The sequence below is a fragment of the Bos grunniens genome, chromosome X, assembly GCF_055505025.1.
Source record: "Bos grunniens cultivar Pamir isolate PY7600 chromosome X, Bosgru_T2T1.0, whole genome shotgun sequence".
Classification (NCBI taxonomy): Eukaryota; Metazoa; Chordata; class Mammalia; order Artiodactyla; family Bovidae; genus Bos; species Bos grunniens.
In genome coordinates, this window is record NC_141194.1 from 94,663,904 (window position 1) to 94,685,127 (window position 21,224).

The 21,224-nt window shown below is 37.9% G+C and overlaps 1 pseudogene; it reads right to left on the reverse strand.

Annotated features, from left to right (window-relative positions):
* Positions 1 to 8,285: 8,285 nt before the first annotated feature.
* On the reverse strand, positions 8,286 to 8,907 carry LOC147340939 (large ribosomal subunit protein eL32 pseudogene; annotated as a pseudogene).
* Positions 8,908 to 21,224: the final 12,317 nt, after the last annotated feature.

Genomic DNA, 21,224 nt, shown 5'->3' on the forward strand with positions numbered 1-21,224 from the left:
CAAAGTAGGGAAAACCGCTAAACCATTCAGGTATGACCTAAACCAAATTCCTTATGATTATACAGTGGAAGTGAGAAATCGATTTGAGGGCCTAGATCTGATAGATAGAGTGCCTGATGAACTATGGATGGAGGTTCATGACATTGTACAGGAGACAGGGATCAAGATCATCCCCCAAACAAGAAATGCAAAAAGGAAAAATGGCTGTCTGGGGAGGCCTTAAAAATAGCTGTGAAAAGAAGAGAAGTGAAAAGCAAAGGAGAAAAGGAAAGATATAAGCATCTGAATGCAGAGTTCCAAAGAATAGCAAGGAGAGATAAGAAAGCCTTCCTCAGCGATCACTGCAAAGAAATACAGGAAAACAACAGAATGGGAAAGACTGGAGATCTCGTCAGAAAATTAGAGATACCAAGGGAATATTTCATGCAAAGATGGGCTCAATAAAGGACAGAAATGGTATGGACCTAACAGAAGCAGAAGATATTAAGAAGAGGTGGCAAGAATACACAAAAGAACTGTACAAAAAAGATCTTCACGACCCAGATAATCACTATGGTGTGATTACTCACCTAGAGCCAGACATCCTGGAATGTGAAGTCAAGTGGGCCTTAGAAAGCATCACTATGGACAAAACTAGTGGAGGTGATGGAATTCCAGTTGAGTTATTTCAAATCATGAAAGATGATGCTGTGAAAGTGCTGCACTCAATATACCAGCAAATTTGGAAAACTCAGCAGTGCCACAGGACTGGAAAAGGTCAGTTTTCATTCCCATCCCAAAGAAAGGCAATGCCAAAGAATGCTCAAACTACCACACAATTGCACTCATCTTACACGGTACTAAAGTAATGCTCAAAATTCTCCAAGCCAGGCTTAAGCAATACGTGAACCGTGAACTTCCAGATGTTCAAGCTGGTTTTAGAAAAGGCAGAGGAATTAGAGATCAAATTGTCAACATATGGTGGATCACGGAAAAAGGAAGAGAGTTTCAGAAAAACACCTATTTCTGCTTTATTGACTATGCCAAACCTTTGACTGTGTGGATCACAATAAACTGTGGAAAATTCTGAAAGAGATAGGAATACCAGACCACCTGACCTGCCTCTTGAGAAACCTATATGCAGGTCAGGAAGCAACTGTTATAACTGGACATGGAACAACAGACTGGTTCCAAATAGGAAAAGGAGTATGTCAAGGCTGTATATTGTCACCCTGCTTATCTAACTTATATGCAGAGTACATCATGAAAAACGCTGGACTGGAAGAAACACAAGCTGGAATCAAGATTGCCATGAGAAATATCAATAACCTCAGATATGCAGATGACACCACCCTTATGGCAGAAAGTGAAGAGGAACTATAGAGCCTCTTGATGAGAGTGAAAGAGGAGAGTGAAAAAGTTGGCTTAAAGCTCAACATTCAGAAAACTAAGATCATGGCATCTGTTCCCATAACTTCTTGGGAAATAGATGGGGAAACAGTGGAAACAGTGTCAGACTTTATTTTTTTGGGCTCCAAAATCACTGAAGGTGGTGACTGCAGCCATGAAATTAAAAGACGCTTACTCCTTGGAAGGAAAGTTATGACCAACCTAGATAGTGTATTCAAAACCAGAGACATTACTTTGCCAACAAAGGTCCATCTAGTCAAGGATATGGTTTTTCTTGTGGTCATGTATGGATGTGAGAGTTGGACTGTAAAGAAAGCTGAGCACTGAAGAATTGATGCTTTTGGACTGTGGTGTTGGAGAAGACTCTTGAGAGTCCCTTGGACTGCTAGGAGATCCAACCAGTCCATTCTGAAGGAGATTCGCCCTGGGTGTTCTTTGGAAAGAATGATGCTAAAGCTGAAACTCCAGTACTTTGGCCACCTAATGCAAAGAATTGAACCATTGGAAAAGACTCTGATACTGGGAGGTATTGGGGGCAGGAGGCAAAGGGGACGACAGATGATGAGATGGCTGGATGGTATCACCAACTCAAAGGAAGTGAGTTTGAGTGAACTCTGGGAGTTGTGATGGACAGGGAGGCCTGGCGTGCTGCGATTCATGGGGTCGCAAAGAGTCAGACACTACTGAGCGACCGAACTGAACTGAATCCATTGCACTTGTCACTTCCAACACTGTACCTTCTGTTTTAGCTTCTTCTGTTTGCTCGTCTCTTCAGTGTCTGATTTCCACCCTGACACAAGGGGGCCATGGTGGACCCTTTTTTAGGCTCACTTGTTCAGTCGCGCAATGGGGAGGGAGGGTCCCTGAAAACAGATAACACTGGCGTGTGCTTGCAGTGTCTCAGCCGCACTGGCCCTGCCCCTGCTCATGGTGTGTGTGCCCTCTTTGCCCACACTGCTCAGGCTCTAGGTTGCTCCTCTGGGAACTGTCCGAGGCCGGCCCTGGGCTGCATGCACCTCCCAGGTCTAAGCCGTTCAGGTTCAGGCACTTGGGTAGTCCTCAGAGGCACAGACTAGGTTGGGCCTGTGTTTTGTGCCCTTCCCAGGTCTGAGCAGCTCAGGTGGTGATAAGGTGTTTGTCGAGAGCAGTTGGTGCGACTTACAGCCTCCCCTGTCCCTGCCGCTGTTTTCTGGGCGTACAACTGGCGCACCTTCTCAGGCGGACGTTGACCGTCCAGAACCCCAAGAAGTCTTAGTTAGCAAAGAAGCCTGCTTGCAGTTTGGTAGATAATGCATCTCTGGGGCTGCGATTGCCCCCTTCAGGCTCTGGCTGCCTGTCACGGGAGGGGGATGGTCTGCAGCCGGCTATTTCTGTTCAGTCTTTTGTTCTGTGAGTGGACCTGAAGGTGTCTTAGGTTAGGGCTTTTCGCGTGGTAGCTATCCCGCAGTCTGATTTGCTAGCCCAAATTAGTTCCCTTAGATTGCCCTCAGGGCATTCAGGCCCAGTCCTTACTCTAAGCAATGCAGCCTGCACCTCCCTGCCCAGCCCCCGCTTGCTAGTGGCGGGTGCAGGCGTCTGCACTGCTTCTCCACTGGGAGTTTTCGTTGGGCACATAATCTGTGGGTTTTAATTATTTATTCATTTTTCATCCCAGTTATGTTGCCCTCTGAGGTTCCAAGGCTCGCCACAGGCTCGGCAGTGAGAGTGTTTCCTGGTGTTTGGAAACTTCTCTCTTTTTAAGACTCTCTTCTCAGGGCAAAACTCCGAGCCTACCTCTTTTGTCTCTCTTTTTGTCTTTTATATTTTTCCTACCTCCTTTTGAAGACATTGGGCTGCTTTTCTGGGTGCCTGATGTCCTCTGCCAGCATTCAGAAGTTATTTTGTGGAATTTACTCAGCTTTTAAATGTTCTTTTGATGAATTTGTAGGAGAAAGTGGTCTCCCCATCCTATTCCTCCACAATCTTAGGACCGCCTCCACTTTAGTTTTAAATTTGACATTTTCTCAATTTCTGAGAAAGAGGGTACTGGTATAAATTTCTGTTTTAAAACTGCTTTTGCTGTGTCCCAAAGGTTTTGGACCATCATGTTTTCATTTTCATTTGTCTCTAGATATTTTTAAAATTTTCTCTTTGATTTCTTCAGTGATTTACTGATTGTTTAGTAACATACTGTTAAGCTTCTACATGTTCCTTTTTTTTTTTCTTTCTTTTTATAGTTTTCTGTTCTACCAATTTCTAGTCTCATAGTATTGTGGTCATAAAAAATGCTTGATGTGATTTCAATCTTCTCAAATTTGCCAAGGTTCATTTTGTGGCTCAGCATGTGACCAATCCTGGAGTATGTTTTATGTGCACTTGAGAAGAATGTATATTCTGCTGTTTTTGGATGGAATGCTCTATAATTATTAATTACATCCATCTAGTCTAATGTGTCATGCAATGCCTGTTTTTCCTTATTTATCATCTGTCTGGGTAATTAATGTAAGTTGTCTGTTAATGTCTTCCACTATTAATGTGTTACTGTTTATTCTCCTCTTATGGCTACTAACTTTTGCCTTATATATTGAGGTGCACCTATGCTTGGTGTATGTATATTTATGGTTATTGTATCTTCTTGCATTGATTCCTTTATTATTATTGTAGTGTCCTTTTTCTCTTGCAACAGTCTTTATTCTGAAGCTTATTTGTCTGATGTGAATATTGTTACTTCAGCTTTGTTTTGATTTCCATTTAAGTGGAATAACTTTTTCCATCCCCTCACATTCAGTCTGTGTGTGTCCCTATTCCTGAAGTGAGTCTCTTGTAGACAGTATATATGGGCTTCCCCGGTGGCTCAATGGTAAGAATCTCCTGCCTGCAGGAGACCTGGGTTCGATCTCTGGGTCAGGAAAATCCCCCGAAGAAGGGAATGGCTACCCACTCAAGTAGTTTTGCCTGGAGAATTCCATGGGCAGACGAGACTGGCAGGCTATGGTCCATGGGGTTGCAAAGAGTCGGACACAACCGAACAAAGAAAAAATTTCACACACACACACACACACACACACACACGTACATACATAGAGTCTTGTTTACATATCCAGTGAATTTGTGTCTTTTGTTTGAAGTATTTAATTCATTTATATTTCAGGCAATTATCAATATTTATGTTCATATTGCCTTTTTGTTAAGTGTTTAAGATTTGTTTTTGAGGTCTCCCCCCACCCCCTTTTTTTGTTGTTCTATTCTCTTGTGATTTGTTGACTCTATTTCAATTTGTTTTGGATTACCTTTTCTTTTTTACATGTAGATCTATTGTAGATTTTAGGTTTGTAGTTGTCATGCAGTTTATATATATATATGTATACACACTATATATATATATATGTATATATATATATATATACATACACAATATATATGTATATATATACACACACACTATATATATATATATATATACATATATACACACACACACACACACACACACACACACAAACAAGATAGTTTTAAGTTGTTGGCTGCTTAATTTCAAATGTGTTTCCAATATTGTGTATTTGTACTCTCCTTTTTTTTTCCTTATTATCAGTGACTTTTATATCATATTTCTGTGCACATAATTTCCCACAGTTAATGTATATTTGGTTTACCAGTGAGCTTTTCCATTCATAATTTTCTTGTTTCTAGTTGTGGACTTTTCTGCACAGAGAAGTTCCTTCAACATTTGTTGTAAAGGTGGTTAGCTCTATAATATTTGTTGTAGAGCTAAGAAATATCTTAGCTTTTCTTGTCTGTAAAGCTTTTACTTTTTTGCCAAATCTGAAAAAAGAACCTTGCTGGGTATAGTGTTCTTACTTGTAGGTATTTTCCTTTCATTGCTTTAAATATAATTGCACCACTCTCGTTGGGCCTACTGAATTTCTTATGAAAAATCAGCTGATAACTATATGGGGATTTCCTTGTTTTTTTTTTTTTTTGGTTTGTTTTGTTTTGTTTTGTTTTTAATAATTTGTCTTTAATTTTTGTGGATTTGATTAATGTGTGCCTTGTCATGATCCTTCTTGAGTTTTTCCTTTATGGAACTCTGCTTTCTGGAATTGAGTGACTGCTTCCTTTCTCATTTTAATGAAGTTTTAATCAAGTATTTTCTTAGGCCCTTTCTCTTTCTTCTACTTCTGGAACCCTTATAACGTAAATGTTGGTGCATTTAATGTTGTTCCAGAGGTCTCTTAGATTGTCTTTATTTCTTTCTTTCATTTTCCTTTATTCTGTTCTGCAGTAGTGATTTCCACCACTCTGTCTTCCAGCTTGCTTATTCATTCTTCTGCTTCAATTATTCTGCTATTGATTTCTTTCCTACTGTGTTTTTCATTTCAGTTATTGCATTGTTCCATCTCTGTTCTTTAAATATCCTAGCTCTTTGCTAGCATTTTTTTTTTTTTTTTTTGCATCTTCTTAGTCTGTCTCTCTATTATTTTCCTATGTTGGATCATCTTTACTATCATTACTCTGAATTCTTTTTCATGCAGGTTTCCTGTCTCCACTTCATTTAGTTGTTCTTCTGGAGTTTTTTCTTCTGGAGCGTATTTCTTTCATCTTATTTTGTCTAACTTTCTGTGTTTGTGGTCTCTGCTTCTTGGAGTACAGATTCCTAGTTTCTCTTGCTTCTGGTGTCTGTCTCCAGTGGGTAACGTTGGTTCAGGGGCTTGTGCAGACTTCCTAGTGGGAAGGACTTGTTCCTGCTCACTGATGTGTAGAGCTAAGTCTTGTCCCTCTGATGGGCAGGGATGTGTCAAGAAGTGTGCTTAGAGATGTCTGTGCACACAGAATGACTTTAGACAGCTTGTCTGATAACTAAGAGCAGACTCATTCCTGAGTAATATTATTCACAAAGTTTTTATCTCCAGAAAAGCAGCATAAGCAAATTATATCATCCATAATTTTATTTTTTAAGAAATTGTCATATTTCTCTTGCCTCATTTTCCATTCTTGTGCTATGAGTGATGAAGTCTTTTGTCTCCTACCAAGGAATGTCATGTCTTCTGCCAGCATCTGATTGTAAGACCTTTCCTAATACCACAGTAATACAGAAAGCATGAATAGTAGACGAAGACTCATGCAGCACTTGAGGCCACTCTTCCATGCTTTCTCTCTGCTCCCCCCCAAATTGTTTTATTCTTCCAAATATACCTCTCAAGCTTCACTCGTGAGAAATTACCATATGCAAGAATTTCTCCTTTAAAGATAAAATGAATTACCTCAGTATCCTTCGCAACTGGACAAAAAAAAGCTTAGTTGCTTTTTTTTGAAAACATATTTGTAAATATATACATCTTCAAAATATATGATGGATTAAAAAGGTATAGGGAGTTAAACACCACTATTAAACTAAAATGCTTATGAAAAGAAATTCTAAGTAGCTTGTATACAGGCCTTTGATGATTTTACACAGTTCACCCTTGTAAGCATTAATATCAGGCTATATTTGAGACTAAGCTACCAATGTGCTTCTTCCCATAACTGTTTACAATGGGCTTTTCACTGTGCTCCATCTTTACTTATCCACTTTTACTACATTGATGTATTAATTCTCAGAATTATACACGGAAGCAGCAATGTATAGACTTTTCAATTTACTGAATTACTGTGCTTAGCCTCCCTGTATAAGTGAGGCTATTGATGCAAAGAAACTTATTAATGTAGCAGAAACATTTCCCCCCATATGTTCTGAGCATTTGCAAATACTCCAACTTAAAGTTAAATAGAAAAACAAACACACACTAAAATTATCAAGTCCCAATATTACATTATCATCAATGATGAACTTCTGAGCCTAATTCCTATTATGCTCTCAAGTCTAAGAAGTTTATGGAAAGATTTATAGTTAAAAGTGGTGCTCTTAACCTACATTTTCTCCCTTTCTCCTCAGGTGCTTAGTTTCTCAGTCGTGTCTGATTCTTTGTGACCCCATGGACTATAGCCCACCAGAATCCTCCGTCCACGGGGATTCTCCAGGCAAGAATACGAGAGAGGGTTGCCATGTCCTCCTCCAGGGGATATTCCAAACCCAGGGATCGAACCTAGGTCTCCCACATTGCAGGCGGATTCTTTACTGTCTGAGCCACCAGCAATTTATTTCTCCTCATAAATCACTGTAAACAAGGAGAAGAGTGAAGTACAGAAAAAACAAACTTTGTCTGCAATGATACTAAGAAGTATCTTTAACTGAAAAAGATGAAACAAGGCAAAGACTGCCCCAAAATTGGTGGTCAAGTAGAACTGAGGGACTACAGAGTTATTACCTGTGGCTGAGTAAAACCCAGCAATTAAATGGTATACCCTGAATTAAAAAATAAATGATGACTTTTTCCCTATAACAGAAAAAAAAAGTGTTTAGGGATAGTGGTTGAAGCTTTCTTGGACCCCACAAGACATAAAGTCTTGAGAAGCTGTAGAGGTGAGACTGAATCAGAAATAATATAAACTTTTAACATTTACAGGAAGTTAACTATCAGTGTGTCAGGGAAAATATAAAGACTCCACATGCCCTGATTCTAGTTTCCTAAGTCTAAAGCAATCAGAGTCTCATGATAGTCTTCTGATATTAGGATAATATTCAATAGTTTAGATCATCTTCTTCCTCCCTTCCTCACACAAGCTTCCTAAATAAAGCCATTCCAGGAACAGTGCAACTATTAAAAAGTTGAATAAAGAAAGTAGATTATGATCAAATACAGGGCCATGAATTATAAAAAGGAAACATTTAATGAAGAAAATACCTCTCTAAGTTAGGAGCACATACAAATATAAAATAACACACTTAGTTTGCTTTCATATCTTAGTAACTGTAAACAATGCTACTATGAATATTGGGATTCATGTATCTTTTCAAGTTAGTGCTTTTATCCCAAGTTTCATGGTTTTGTTAACACAAACACAATGTGAACATGAGCTATCTCTGTGTTTTCTTCACTGCACAGACTGGCATTGCAATTGGTGTCTCTGATAGCCAGTTTGATGCTCTTTCTACTATGGCTTTGCAGTTCTTGGAAGAGATATTGTGAGAAATTGAAACAAATTTGTTGCACATCAGCAGCACTACAAGTTCTTGGTATTGTAGGCCAGGAACTTCCAAAATATGCTGGGCATCATGTGTTTATTTTCTTGTTGCTCTCATAACTGATGTTGGACATCAAGATATGACCCTTGAATCCCTGCCACCCTGTTGTTGATGCCTCTGGGTTTCTGGCAGTTCCACCAAATTTTGACATATCAATCTGACTGGTGCCAGGTGAACTTCTTGGTCTTCTTTTTGATGATCTTGGGCTTTATGAGAGATCTGATGGTGGCCATGATACCAAGTAGGAGATGACTGAGACTGCATATGGAGGGACTCAAGGAGTATAATTGCTGGGTAATTTGGTAGCTCTATTTTTTAATTTTTCAGAAAATTCCATACTGTTATCCACAGTGGCTACAACCATTTACATTTCCACCAAGAGTGTACAATGTTGCCTTTTCTCCACGTTTTCTCCAACATTTGTTATTTGTGTTCCTTTTGATGATGGTCATTCTTGCAGGTGTGAAGTGATCTCCTTGTGGTGTTGATTTCCATTTTCCTGATTATTGGACATGTTGAGCAGATTTTCACCTGCCTGTTGACCATCAGCATATCCTCTTTAGATAAATATTTATTTAGGTCTTCTGCCCATCTTTAAGCAGTTTGTTTTTTGATGTTGAGTTGTATGAGCTGTTTGTATATTTTGGCTATTAACCCCTTATCAGTCATATCAATTGCAAATATTTTCTCCCATTCATCAAGTTATCTTTATGCTTTGTCAGTGATTTATTTTGCTGTGCAAAAGCTTTTGAGATTAGCTGGGATCCATTTGTTTATTTGTGTTTTGTTTCTTTTGTTTTAGGAGATAAATTAAAAAAATATTGCTATGACTTATGTAAAAGACAGAAAAATATCTACTTCTGCTTCACTGACTATACTAAAGCCTTTGACTGTGTGGAGCACAACAAACAGTGGAAAATTCCTAAAAAAGATGAGAATACCAGGCCACCTTACCTGCCTCTTGAGAAACTTGTATGCATGTCAAGAAGCAACAGTCAGGACTGGACATGGAACAATGAACTGGTTCAAAATTGGGAAAGCAGTACATCAAGGCTGTATATTATCACCCTTCTTATTTAAATGATATGCAGAGTATATCATGCAAAATGCCTGGCTGGATGAAGCACAAGCTGTAATCAAGACTGCCTGGACAAATATCAATAACCTCAGATATGCAGATGACATCACCTTTATGGCAGGAAATGAAGAAGAACTAAATATCTTATGGATGAATGTTAAATTGGAGAGCGATAAAGCTGGCTTAAAACTCAAAATTCAAAAAACTAAGATCATGGCATCCTCTCCCATCACTTCATGGCAAATAGATGAGGAAATACTGGAAACAATGACAGACTATTTTCTTGGGCTCCAAAGTCACTGCAGATAGTAAATGCAGCCATGAAATTAAAAGACACTTGCTCCTTGGAAGAAAAACTATGACAAACCTAGACAACAGAGACATCACTTTCTCAACAAGGGTCTGTATAGTCAAAGCTATGGCTTTTCCAGTAGTCATGTATAGATGTGAGAGTTGAACCATAAAGAAGGCTATGGAAGAATTGATGCTTTTGAACTGTTGTGTTGGAGAAAACTCTTGAGAGTCCCTTGGACAGCAAAGAGATCAAGCCAGTCAATCATAAATGAAATCAACTCTGAATACTTATTGCAAGGACTAATTTTGAAGCTTAAGCACCAATACTTCAGCCACCTGATGTGCAGATCTAACTCAGTTTAAAAGGCCCTGATGCTTGGAATGACTGAGGACAGGAGGAGAGGGGGATGACAGAGAATGAGATGGTTGGATGGCATTATCGACTCAATAGACATGAATTTGAGCAAACTGAGAGATAGTGAGGGACAGAGAAGCCTGGCATCCTGCAGTCAATTGGGTCTCAAAATGTCAGACAGAGCTGAATGACTGAACAGCAACAACAAAAGTGATTGTCAATAAAAAGATCATAAACCATGATCAAGTGGGATTTATCTCAGGGATGCAAGGATTTTTTCAGTATCCACAAATCAATCCATGTGATACACCACATTAATAAATTGAAGAATAACAACCACATGATAATCTTAATAGATGCTGGAAAATCTTTTGACAAAATTCAATGTCCACTTATAATTAAAAAATCTCCAGAAAGTGAGCACAGAGGGGACATAGTTCAACATAATAAAGGCAAGATATGACAAACCAACAGGTAGTATTATACTCAAAAGTGAACAGCTGAAATAATTTTCTCTAAGATCAGAAACAAGAAAACTATTCCCACTCTCACATTTTTATTCAACATAGTTTTGGAAGTCCTAGCCACAAAAATCAGACAAAAAAATGAAATAAAAGGAATCTAAATTGGAAAGGAAGAAGCAAAGCCGTCATTCTTTGCAAATGACATGATACTCTACATAGAAAATTCTAAAAATGCCACCACAAAACTACTAGAACTCATCAATGAATTTGATAAGGTTGTACGGTTCAAAATTAATATATGAAAAAATATGATATTTACATGTTCAAACAGCAAACTCTCTGAAAGAAAAATGAAGGAAACAGCCCCATTTAACATCACATCAAAGAGTAAACCATACCTAGGAATAAACTTACCTACGTAGGTGAAAAATGTATATTTGGAAAGCAATGTGAGTGAAAGTCGTTTAGTCATTTCTGACTCTTTGTGACCCCATGGACTATACGGTCCATGGAATTCTCCAGGCCAGAATACTGCAGTAGGTAACCATTCCCTTCTCTAGGGGATCTTCCCAACTCAGGGACTGAACCCACGTTTCCCACATTGCAGGCAGAGTTCTACCATCTGGAACACCAGGGAAGCCCAAGAATACTGGAGTGGGTAGCCTATCCCCTCTCCAGAAGATCTTCCCAACCCAGGAATTCAACCAGGGTCTCCTGCATTGCAAGCAGATTCTTTCCCAGCTGATCTACCAGGAAAACTGTAAGACAATGATTAAAGAAACTGAAGATGGCACAACCGGATGGATAAATATACTATGATTGAATTGGAAGACTTAATATTGTTAAAATGATCATACTACTCAAGGTAATCTACAAATTCAATGCAATCCCTATCAAAATACCAATGCCATTTTTTTTTAAAGTAGAGCAAATAATTTTAAAAATGTATGGAAACACAAAAGATCCCAAATCATCATAACAATCTTAAGAAAGAAGAATAAGTTGGAAAAATCAGTCTTCCTAACTTAAAACTATACTTTAAAGCTACAATAATGAAAACAGTATGTTACTAGCACAAAAAGAGACACATAGTTCAATGAAACAGAATATAGAGCTCAAAACTAAACACACACACCTATGGTCAATTATTCTGTGACAAAGGAGGCAAGGATATACAATGAAGAAAGTAGTCTTTTTAATAAGTGGTGCTGGGACATTTGGACAGCTTATGTAAAAGAATGAAGTTAGAACATTCTCTGATGCCATATACAAAAATAAACTCAAAATGGATTACAGATCTAAGTGTAGTACTTGAAACCATAAAACCCCTAGATGAAAACATAGGCAGAACGTTTTTGGTGTCTTTAGACTTAGTAGTTAGAAAAGGCCTCCTTGAAGTGGACTTTAGTGAGGATAGGCTACCCACTCCAGTATTCTTGGGCTTCCCTGGTGTTTCATATGGTAGAACTCTGCCTGCAAGGTGGGAAACTTGAGTTCAGTCCCTGAGTTGGGAAGATCTAAAGATTTTTCTCAGCTGAGATATGAAAAACAAAGATCCAGGTTTAGTACCATTGGAAATATAGAGGGGGGAGGGTGTTGATACATACTAGGCAGAAGTAAAGAGCTAATGATAAGTCCTTCATTAACTCAAATAATAAAACAATGCTGGTGTGGCTGGATCATAGTGAATGAAGGTGAGAATAATATAAGATTATCTCATGGATTTGGGCAGAGAAAAGATCATAGAGGACTTTGCAAATGAAAGGAAAGTCTTTGAATTTTATTCTGTTTCATAGCTAGTCTTTAGAAACAGTTGAACTGGGGAGTCATGTGGATATAGAACAGAGATGGGCATTCTTGTTTTAATTGACATTAGACAGTTTTTTGGAGAAGAGTTAAAATGCTGTAGCAAACTCTCATGTGGGAAAGAAGTTTAAAACTCAGTACCATTCACAGATTAGAATTTGAGGTAGACAAATGTGATAGTTGGGAAAGAATCCCTCCACACAAGTAACCCTATCTATAACTTAATGTCTTAAGTCTATTGCCCACACTGCTGACAGAGTGAAGTTTCTAAAATACTCATTTGAACCTGTTATTTCTCTACTTCAGTTTTTTCTTTACTTTGATGATTTTCAATGTCCATAATGATCTTTCTGGAGCATGCCATTCTAGCATTTGTTCTCAATCCCCTACTCCCTTTTCACTCCAAGTGTACTGGCCTACTTGCAATTTCCTATGTTTTCTTTGAACCTGGTGACCCTTAGCATATCACATCCTTTACCTGAAACAGTTTTCAGTACTCCCACTCTTAACTGAGCACAGATAAAAGCCCTTTCTGACCACTACTTTTACCAAGGATAATAGTCACTATAGTTAACAAGTAGTGTGAGGCAAGCACCAACTAATCAGAATGGATGATGGTTACTGCTGGTTATACAGATCGTATTTTTAAAGCTATTAGAATAGGGCATGACACCCGATAAATACTATATCACTATTTGCTGTTATGTGAAGAAAAACCAAAAATATTCAGTTGTTATGAGTTTGAGGCCAATTTTGTCATAAATTTTTGCTATATTAATATAATATTCATTTTACTATATAAATAGCTGAATCATATAAATGTGTCATGACTCTTGTGGGGAGTATGAATGAGTTGACAAGAAAAGTAATCTAACTAGAACTAAAGACTAGTATCAATGGCTAGGGAGAGGGAGTGTGGTATTAGATTATAGAGTTTGAATCGTCAAATAATGAGTTTGCATTTGAAATGCAGACATAAAGGATTACAAGTTGTAAGTGGTGCTTGAAAGAGATAAATATGACAGTGGTGTGAAGAGTAGGCTAGAGGACAAAAATAGTTGAGACATGGAATTTAGTTTGCAGATAGTTGTGGTCTTACAAATAATCCAAGTAATGAAAGCCAGAATAGAGATAAAGGACTAAATCTGATTGCTGTTACAAACCATGCTTCCAGACTAGAGGATGAGAACAGACAAAAGTGAAAAAGTAAATAAGGGTGCAACCAACCAAATAAGATATGCAATTTTTACATGTTAATCATTATAAAGAGTTAAATACTTAGAAGCCTCATTTCCTTTGCTCAGAGCCAAATAATAGTAGGGAATGAGGCAAAGATTATGAGGAAAGAGCTGACATCGAAAGAAATCTAAACCATCTAAAGAACACTATAAGGTTCATCACTGTGGAAAGAAGTTTAGTTTCCATACACATCTACATGTATGTATGTGTGTGTTATATATATACATATCAGATCAGATCAGTAGCTCAGTCGTATCCGACTCTTTGCAACCCCATGAATTACAGCACACCAGGCCTCCCTGTCCATCACCTACCCCCGAAATTCACTCAGACTCACGTCCATCGAGTCAGTGATATCATCCAGCCATCTCATCCTCTGTCATCCCCTTCTCCTCCTGCCCCCAATCCCTCCCAGCATCAGAGTCTTTTCCAATGAATCAACTCTTCGCATGAGGTGGACAAAGTACTGGAGTTTCAGCTTTAGCATCATTCCTTCCAAAGAAATCCCAGGGCTGATCTCCTTCAGAATAGACTGGTTGGATCTCCTCCAAGTCCAAGGGACTCTCAAGAGTCTTCTCCAACACCACAGTTCAAAAGCATCAATTCTTCGGTGCTCAGCTTTATTCACAGACCAACTCTCACATCCATACATGAGCACAGGAAAAACCATAGCCTTGACTAGATGAACCTTTGTTGGCAAAGAAATGTCTCTACTTTTGAATATGCTATCTAGGTTGGTCATAACTTTCCTTCCAAGCAGTAAGAGTCTTTTAATTTCATGGCTGCAGCCACCATCTGCAGTGACTTTGGAGCCCAGAAAAATAAAGTCTGACACTGTTTCCACTGTTTCCCCATCTATTTCCCATGAAGTGATGGGACCGGATGCCATGATCTTCGTTTTTTGAATGTTGAGCTTTAAGCCAACTTTTTCACTCTCCTCTTTCACTTTCATCAAGAGGCTTTTTAGTTCCTCTTCACTTTCTGCCATAAGGGTGGTGTCATCTGCATATCAGAGGTTATTGATATTTCTCCCAGCAATCTTGATTCCAGCTTGTGTTTCTTCCAGTCCAGCATTTCTCATGATGTACTCTGCATATAAGTTAAATAAACAGGGTGAAAATATGCAGTCTTGACGTACTCCTTTTCCTATTTGGAACCAGTCTGTTGTTCCATGTCCAGTTCTAACTGTTGCTTCCTGACCTGCATACAGATTTCTCAAGAGGCAGAGCAGGTGTTCTGGTATTCCCATCTCTTTCAGAATTTTCCACAGTTTATTGCGATCTACACAGTCAAAGGCTTTGGGATAGTCAATAAAGAAGAAATAGATGCTTTTCTGGAACTCTCTTGCTTTTTCCATGATCTAGCGGATGTTGGCAACTTGATCTCTGGTTCCTCTGCCTTTTCTAAAACCAGCTTGAACATCAGGAAGTTCATGGTTCACATATTGCTGAAGCCTGGCTTGGAGAATTTTGAGCATTACTTTACCAGCGTGTGAGATGAGTGCAATTGTGTGGTAGTTTGAGCATTCTTTGGCATTGCCTTTCTTTGGGATTGGAATGAAAGCTGACCTTTTCCAGTCCTGTGGCCACTGCTGAGTTTTCCAGATTTGCTGGCATATTGAGTGCAGCACTTTCACAGCATCATCTTTCAGGATTTGGAATAGCTCAACTGGAATTCTATCACCTCCACTAGCTTTGTTCGTAGTGATGCTTTCTAAGGCCCACTTGACTTCACATTCCAGGATGTCTTGCTCTAGGTGAGTGATCACACCATCATGATTATCTGGGTCGTCAAGATCTTTTTTTGTACAGTTCTTCTGTGTATTCTTGCCATCTCTTCTTAATATCTTATGCTTCTGTTAGGTCCATACCATTTCTGTCCTTTATCGAGCCCATCTTTGCATGAAATGTTCCCTTGGTATCTCTAATTTTCTTGCAGAGATCTCTAGTCTTTCCCATTTTGTTTTTTTCCTCTAGTTCTTTGCAATGATCATTGAAGAAGACTTTCTTATCTCTTCTTGCTATTCTTTGGAACTCTGCATTTAGATGTTTATATCTTTCCTTTTCTCCTTTGCTTTTCACGTCTCTCCTTTTCACAGCTATTTGTAAGGTCTCCCCAGACAGCCATTTTGCTTTTTTGCTTAGAGTTCAATTATTTTTGATCACACATATACAAAGCAGTAATGTCTACAAGATACATGCTGTGTTTTATCTGCGTTCTGAAGGTAAGAAGGTGAACCTGAGTGTTTCATGAGAACTAGAAATATACCATTTTTGGATAAGTACTGTACACTCTTCAGTATATTAGAAGCCAATCTTTAAAATTTTTATGTGCTGGTTGTAAACCCTAAGTGCCTTGTGTTAATAGTTCCAATCAGGTTTTCAGCTTTATAAGTTGATAGTTTCTTTGGGAAAACAGGTGCTGGAATTTCTCACTGCCAAATGAAATTGTCTGAGCCAGTATATATGCATTGTCTAGATTAGATGGTAGAGAAGACATATGCATAACTATATTTTGATGTTCTAAATGAAGCTTAATCAGCCACCAAGAAGGAGAAGACACCTTAAAATGTTGGGATGTTCAGATAATGTCACCAAATGAATACATAAAATGGTCTATTTGGACAGAGTTCAAAAAGGAGTGAACAAAATTAGTGAACCAATTCTTCAAAATCTGTCAAGGCTAAAGATAGACTGACAAGTTATGATTTTCTTCCAAAGTTATCAGCATTTCAGGTGCCAGCTTTCTTTAGATTTGAAGTAGTTGAAGTTTAATCTCAATTGCAAATAAATAAAAGGCAACTTGAGGAGGATCTGGTTTCTCCATGAGTTTATCAAATACTAGATGTTTAGTGTTTATTCCTGTTTATTTTATTTTAAAAGTCAGTTTCCTTCCTAGTAAACATTCCTAGTAAACACTTTCAGCCAGTTGGTGGTGATATGATGCTAACATGTACATGTTTCTTTGGAGAACAACTTGGGAATGAAGCAAGATAATTATTAACCATTGTAACTTGATGAATATTCTATTTCTAAGCAGTTTGTGTTTCTTCTGAGGGTCCCTGTGTTTAACAGTGAATGCTGGCAGTAGCCATGAAACAGTGCTCTTTGATACATTTAAACATTCTGAATGAAGCTTTTTTTTTCTTTTTTAATTTGTAAGATCTGGAAAGATATTTGCATATGATAGAACTAAAAATCTGAAATAACTGTCTGGGTTTATCATTGGCATTTCAGTTTTACTCCCATTGTAGGCACTTCTCTGCTTCTGGGAAGGATTCCAGAATCACTAAATATGTCAAAATATGTTTTACTAAGATATAGTGAGGTATAAAGGGTAGAATTCCATTGTGTGTATTAAGTCCTTGCCCTCTTTCCTTCTAAGTGCTTCTTCAAATAAATCAACTTTCATGTCTAAAAACTGGAAAGTGAGAAAAGAGATTTCCCAGGTTTGGGATGGTGAAATGGCCTCCTTGCTTATGATGGCAAGACATCAAGAGAGTGAAGTATTGTCTCCATGAGGTTTGATTACTAGTCAAACTAAAAAGCTCAAGAGATTCTTCTTCCATAGGAATAAACAAAACAAAAACTAAAAATTAACACATAAACTCATTATATTATAAATATTTGACACAAAGCAACAAATGATTGTCACTTACATGCTGAAGTAGACCTTCAGAAAATAAATGAGAGGATATATGAGCAGTGAATATTCATATGAAAAAGAAAAGCATCTGAAATTTAAATGAAAAGTCAAATGTCATTTTGTGTGTAATTGTTAAATCTGTTAATATTCTGAAGATATTTCTTGAGCTGATGGTAAAACTTAAGTAAAGTAGAATGAGAAGTTGTTTATAATAAATGGGTGTCTAAGGACTGTCTTTTTATGCAACTAAATTTGTTCCAAGGCAGATAAAACAGAGAGAAGTTGAAGCTAAAATCAAATAATAAAAAGAACAATGGCCATTGATCTATCCTTCCAAACAGACAAAAGCAATACAAAATATCACATTTCAATGCCAAGAACTCCAGGGAACTAATATCCTATAAAAGCTGAAAATTTATATTCTACTGCGAGAGGAAATATTCTAGATTTTTCCCTTGGAATTTTGCATTCCATTTTAAATGATGTAAAATAATCTAGACAAAAAGAAATTAATAAGAAACAATTGTCTTGGTTTCAGCTTTTGATTTAAGAAAATAATTTTCCAATCATAAGCAGAAAGCAAAATATAAAATGAAATATAAAATTCAAGTTTGCTTTTAATCAGAAAGTCACCTTTTCCTTTTGATTTGATTTTTATCAAAATTTTACTCAAAAGGGGTGGCAAAAAGATGGTAAAAGTGCTAATAAGCTGCAATTCAATGTTGTAGCCAGCACCACGATTATTATTCTAAAATTCTTATATTATTTTCTCAAGCTGAATGTTTGTTGAATTTAGGTAGAGATGTATAAACAAATACTGAATATTGTAAAGTAAAAAAAAAAGACTAAATTATACAAATATAAAAAAATAAAAGAAATGAAAAAATAAAGAAAAAGAAAATGTATGTTATTAGTGATGTTTGAAATTTAATTAGACTTGATCTGAAATCACTGGGGACTTTAGCCATTGTTGCCTACACTTAGAGTTTAACTAACACCACTGAGATATTACTGTATTTATAACTTTAAACACAGTGAATTCAAAAGGAACTCTAAATTTGTGATATTCCATTCCTCTCCATAGTTTTCCATTTGTGAACATTATTGTGCACAATAGGTGGGATATGCATCCCCCAAAATATAAAAGTTTGATCATGTGTTTCTATGATGCTGACTCTGAGGCATCTAACCATATGCACACTACTTAATAATCCCTCTTTATAAAAATTTTATTTGAAGAGAAGAGGAACAAACTCCATATCCAGGTTACCCGTAGTTGGACTTTCATTAGGTATGGGACATAAAAGGTGTTGGCTCAGAGACTTTATTTTCTACTGCAAAGGTGGCATTAGTGGAAAAGAACCTGCTGGCCAATGCAAGAGACTTAGAAGTAGGTAGGTTCAATCCCTGGCTCAGGAAGGTCCACTGGAAGAGGGCATGGTAACCTACTCCAGTATTCTCGCCTGAAGAAACCCATGGACAAAGGGAGCTTGGTGGGCTAGACTCCAGAGAGTCACAGAGTCAGACATGACTGTCAGTTCAGTTCAGTTGCTCAGTCGTGTCTGACTCTTTACGATCCCATGGACTGCAGCATGCCAGGCCTCTCTGTCCATCACTAATTCCTGGAGTTTACCCAAACTTATGTCTATCGAGTCAGGGATGCCATCCAACCATCTCATCCTCTGTCGTCCTCTTCTCCTCCTGCCTTCAATCTTTCCCAGCATCAGGGTCTTTTCAAATGAGTCAGTTCTTTGTATCAGGTGGCCAAAGTATTGGAGTTTCAGCTTCAATATCAGTCCTTCCAATGAACACTCAGGACTGATCTCATTTAGGATGAACAGGTTGGATTTCCTTGCAGTCCAAGGGACTCTCAAGAATCTTTGCTAACACCACAGTTCAAAAAGCATCCATGCTTCAGCGCTCAACTTTCTTTATAGTCCAACTTTCACATCCATACACGACTACTGGAAAAATCATAGCTTTTACTAGACAGGCCTTTGTTGGCAAAGTAATGGCTCTGTTTTTTAATATGCTTTCTAGGTTGGTCATAACTTTCCTTCCAAGGAGTAAGCGTCTTTTAATTTAATGGCTGAAATAACCATCTGCAGTGATTTTGGAGCCCCCCCCCCAAAAAAAAAAATAAAGTCAGCCACTGTTTCCACTGTTTCCCCATCTACTTGCCATGAAGTGATAGGGCTGGATGTCATGATCTTAGTTATCTGAATGTTGAGCTTTAAGCCAACTTTTCATCTCTCCTCTTTCACCTTCACCAAGGGGCTCTTTAGTTCTTCTTCACTTTCTGCCATAAGGGTGGTAATATATGCATATCTGAAATTATTGATATTTCTCCAGCAATCTTGACTCCAGCTTGTGCTTCATCCAGCCCAGCGTTTCTCATGATGTACTCTGCATAGAAGTTAAATAAGCAGGGTGACAATATACAGCCTTGATGTACTCCTTTCCCTATTTGGAACCATCTGTTGTTTCATGTCCAGTTCTAACTGTTGATTCCTGACCTGCATACATATTTCTCAAGACACAGGTCAGGTGATCTGGTATTCCCATCTTTTTAAGAATTTTCTACAATTCATTGTGATCCACACAGTCAAAGGCTTTGGCATAGTCAATAAAGCAGAAATAAATGTTTTCTGGAACTCTTTTGCTTTTTTGATGATCCAGGGGATGTTGGTAATTTGATCTCTGTTTCCTATGTCTTTTCCAAATCCAACTTGAAAATCTGCAAGTTCATGGTTCATGTATTGCTGAAGCCTGCCTTGGAGAATATTGAGCATTAGTTTACTACCATGTGAGATGAGTGCATTTGTGTGGTAGTTTGAGCATTTTTGGCATGGCTTTTCTTTGGGATTGGAATGAAAACTTACCTTTTACAGTCCTGTGGCCACTGCTGAGTTCTCCACATTTGGAGGCATATTGAGTGCAGCACTTTAACAACACTTAACATTTTAGGATTTGAAATAGCACAACTGGAATTCCATCACCTCCACTAGCTTTGTTCGTAGTGATGTTTCCTAAGGCCCACTTGACTTCACATTCCAGGATATCTGGCTCTATGTGAGTGATCAAACCACCGTGGTTATCTGGATCATAAGGATCTTTTTTATACAGTTCTTCTGTGTATTATTGCTACCTCTTCTTAATATCTGCTGCTTCTGTTAGATCCATACCATTTCTGTTCTTTATTGAGCCCATCTTTGCATGAAATGTTCCCTTGTTATTGCTAATATTTTTGAAGAGATCTCTAGTCTTTCCCATTCTATTGTTTTCCTCTATTTCTTTGCTTTGAACACTGAAGAAGGCTTTCTTATTTCTCCTTTCTATTCTTTGGAACTGTGCATTCAAATGGGTATATCTTTCCTTTTCTCCTTTGCTTTTTGCTTCTCTTCTTTCACAACTATTTGTAAGGCCTCCTCAGACAGTCATTTTGCTTTTTTGCATTTTTTTTTTCTTGGGGATGGTCTTGATCCCTGTCTCCTGTACAATGTCACAAACTTCTGTGCATAGTTCATCAGGCAAACTATCAGATCTAGTTCCTTAAATCTATTTCTCACTTCCACTGGATAATTTTTAGGGATTTGATTTAGGTCATACCTTAATTGTCTAGTGGTTTTCCCTACTTTCTTCAATGTAAGTATAAATTTGGCAATAAGGAGTTCATGATCTGAGCCACAGTCAGCTCCTGGTTTTGTTTTTCATGACTGTATAGAACTTCTCCATCTTTGGCTGCAAATAATATAATCAGTCTGATTTCTGTGTGTCCATGTGTAGAGTCTTCTCTTGTGTTGTTGGAAGAGGGTGTTTGCTATGACCAGTTCATTCTCTTGGCAAAATTCT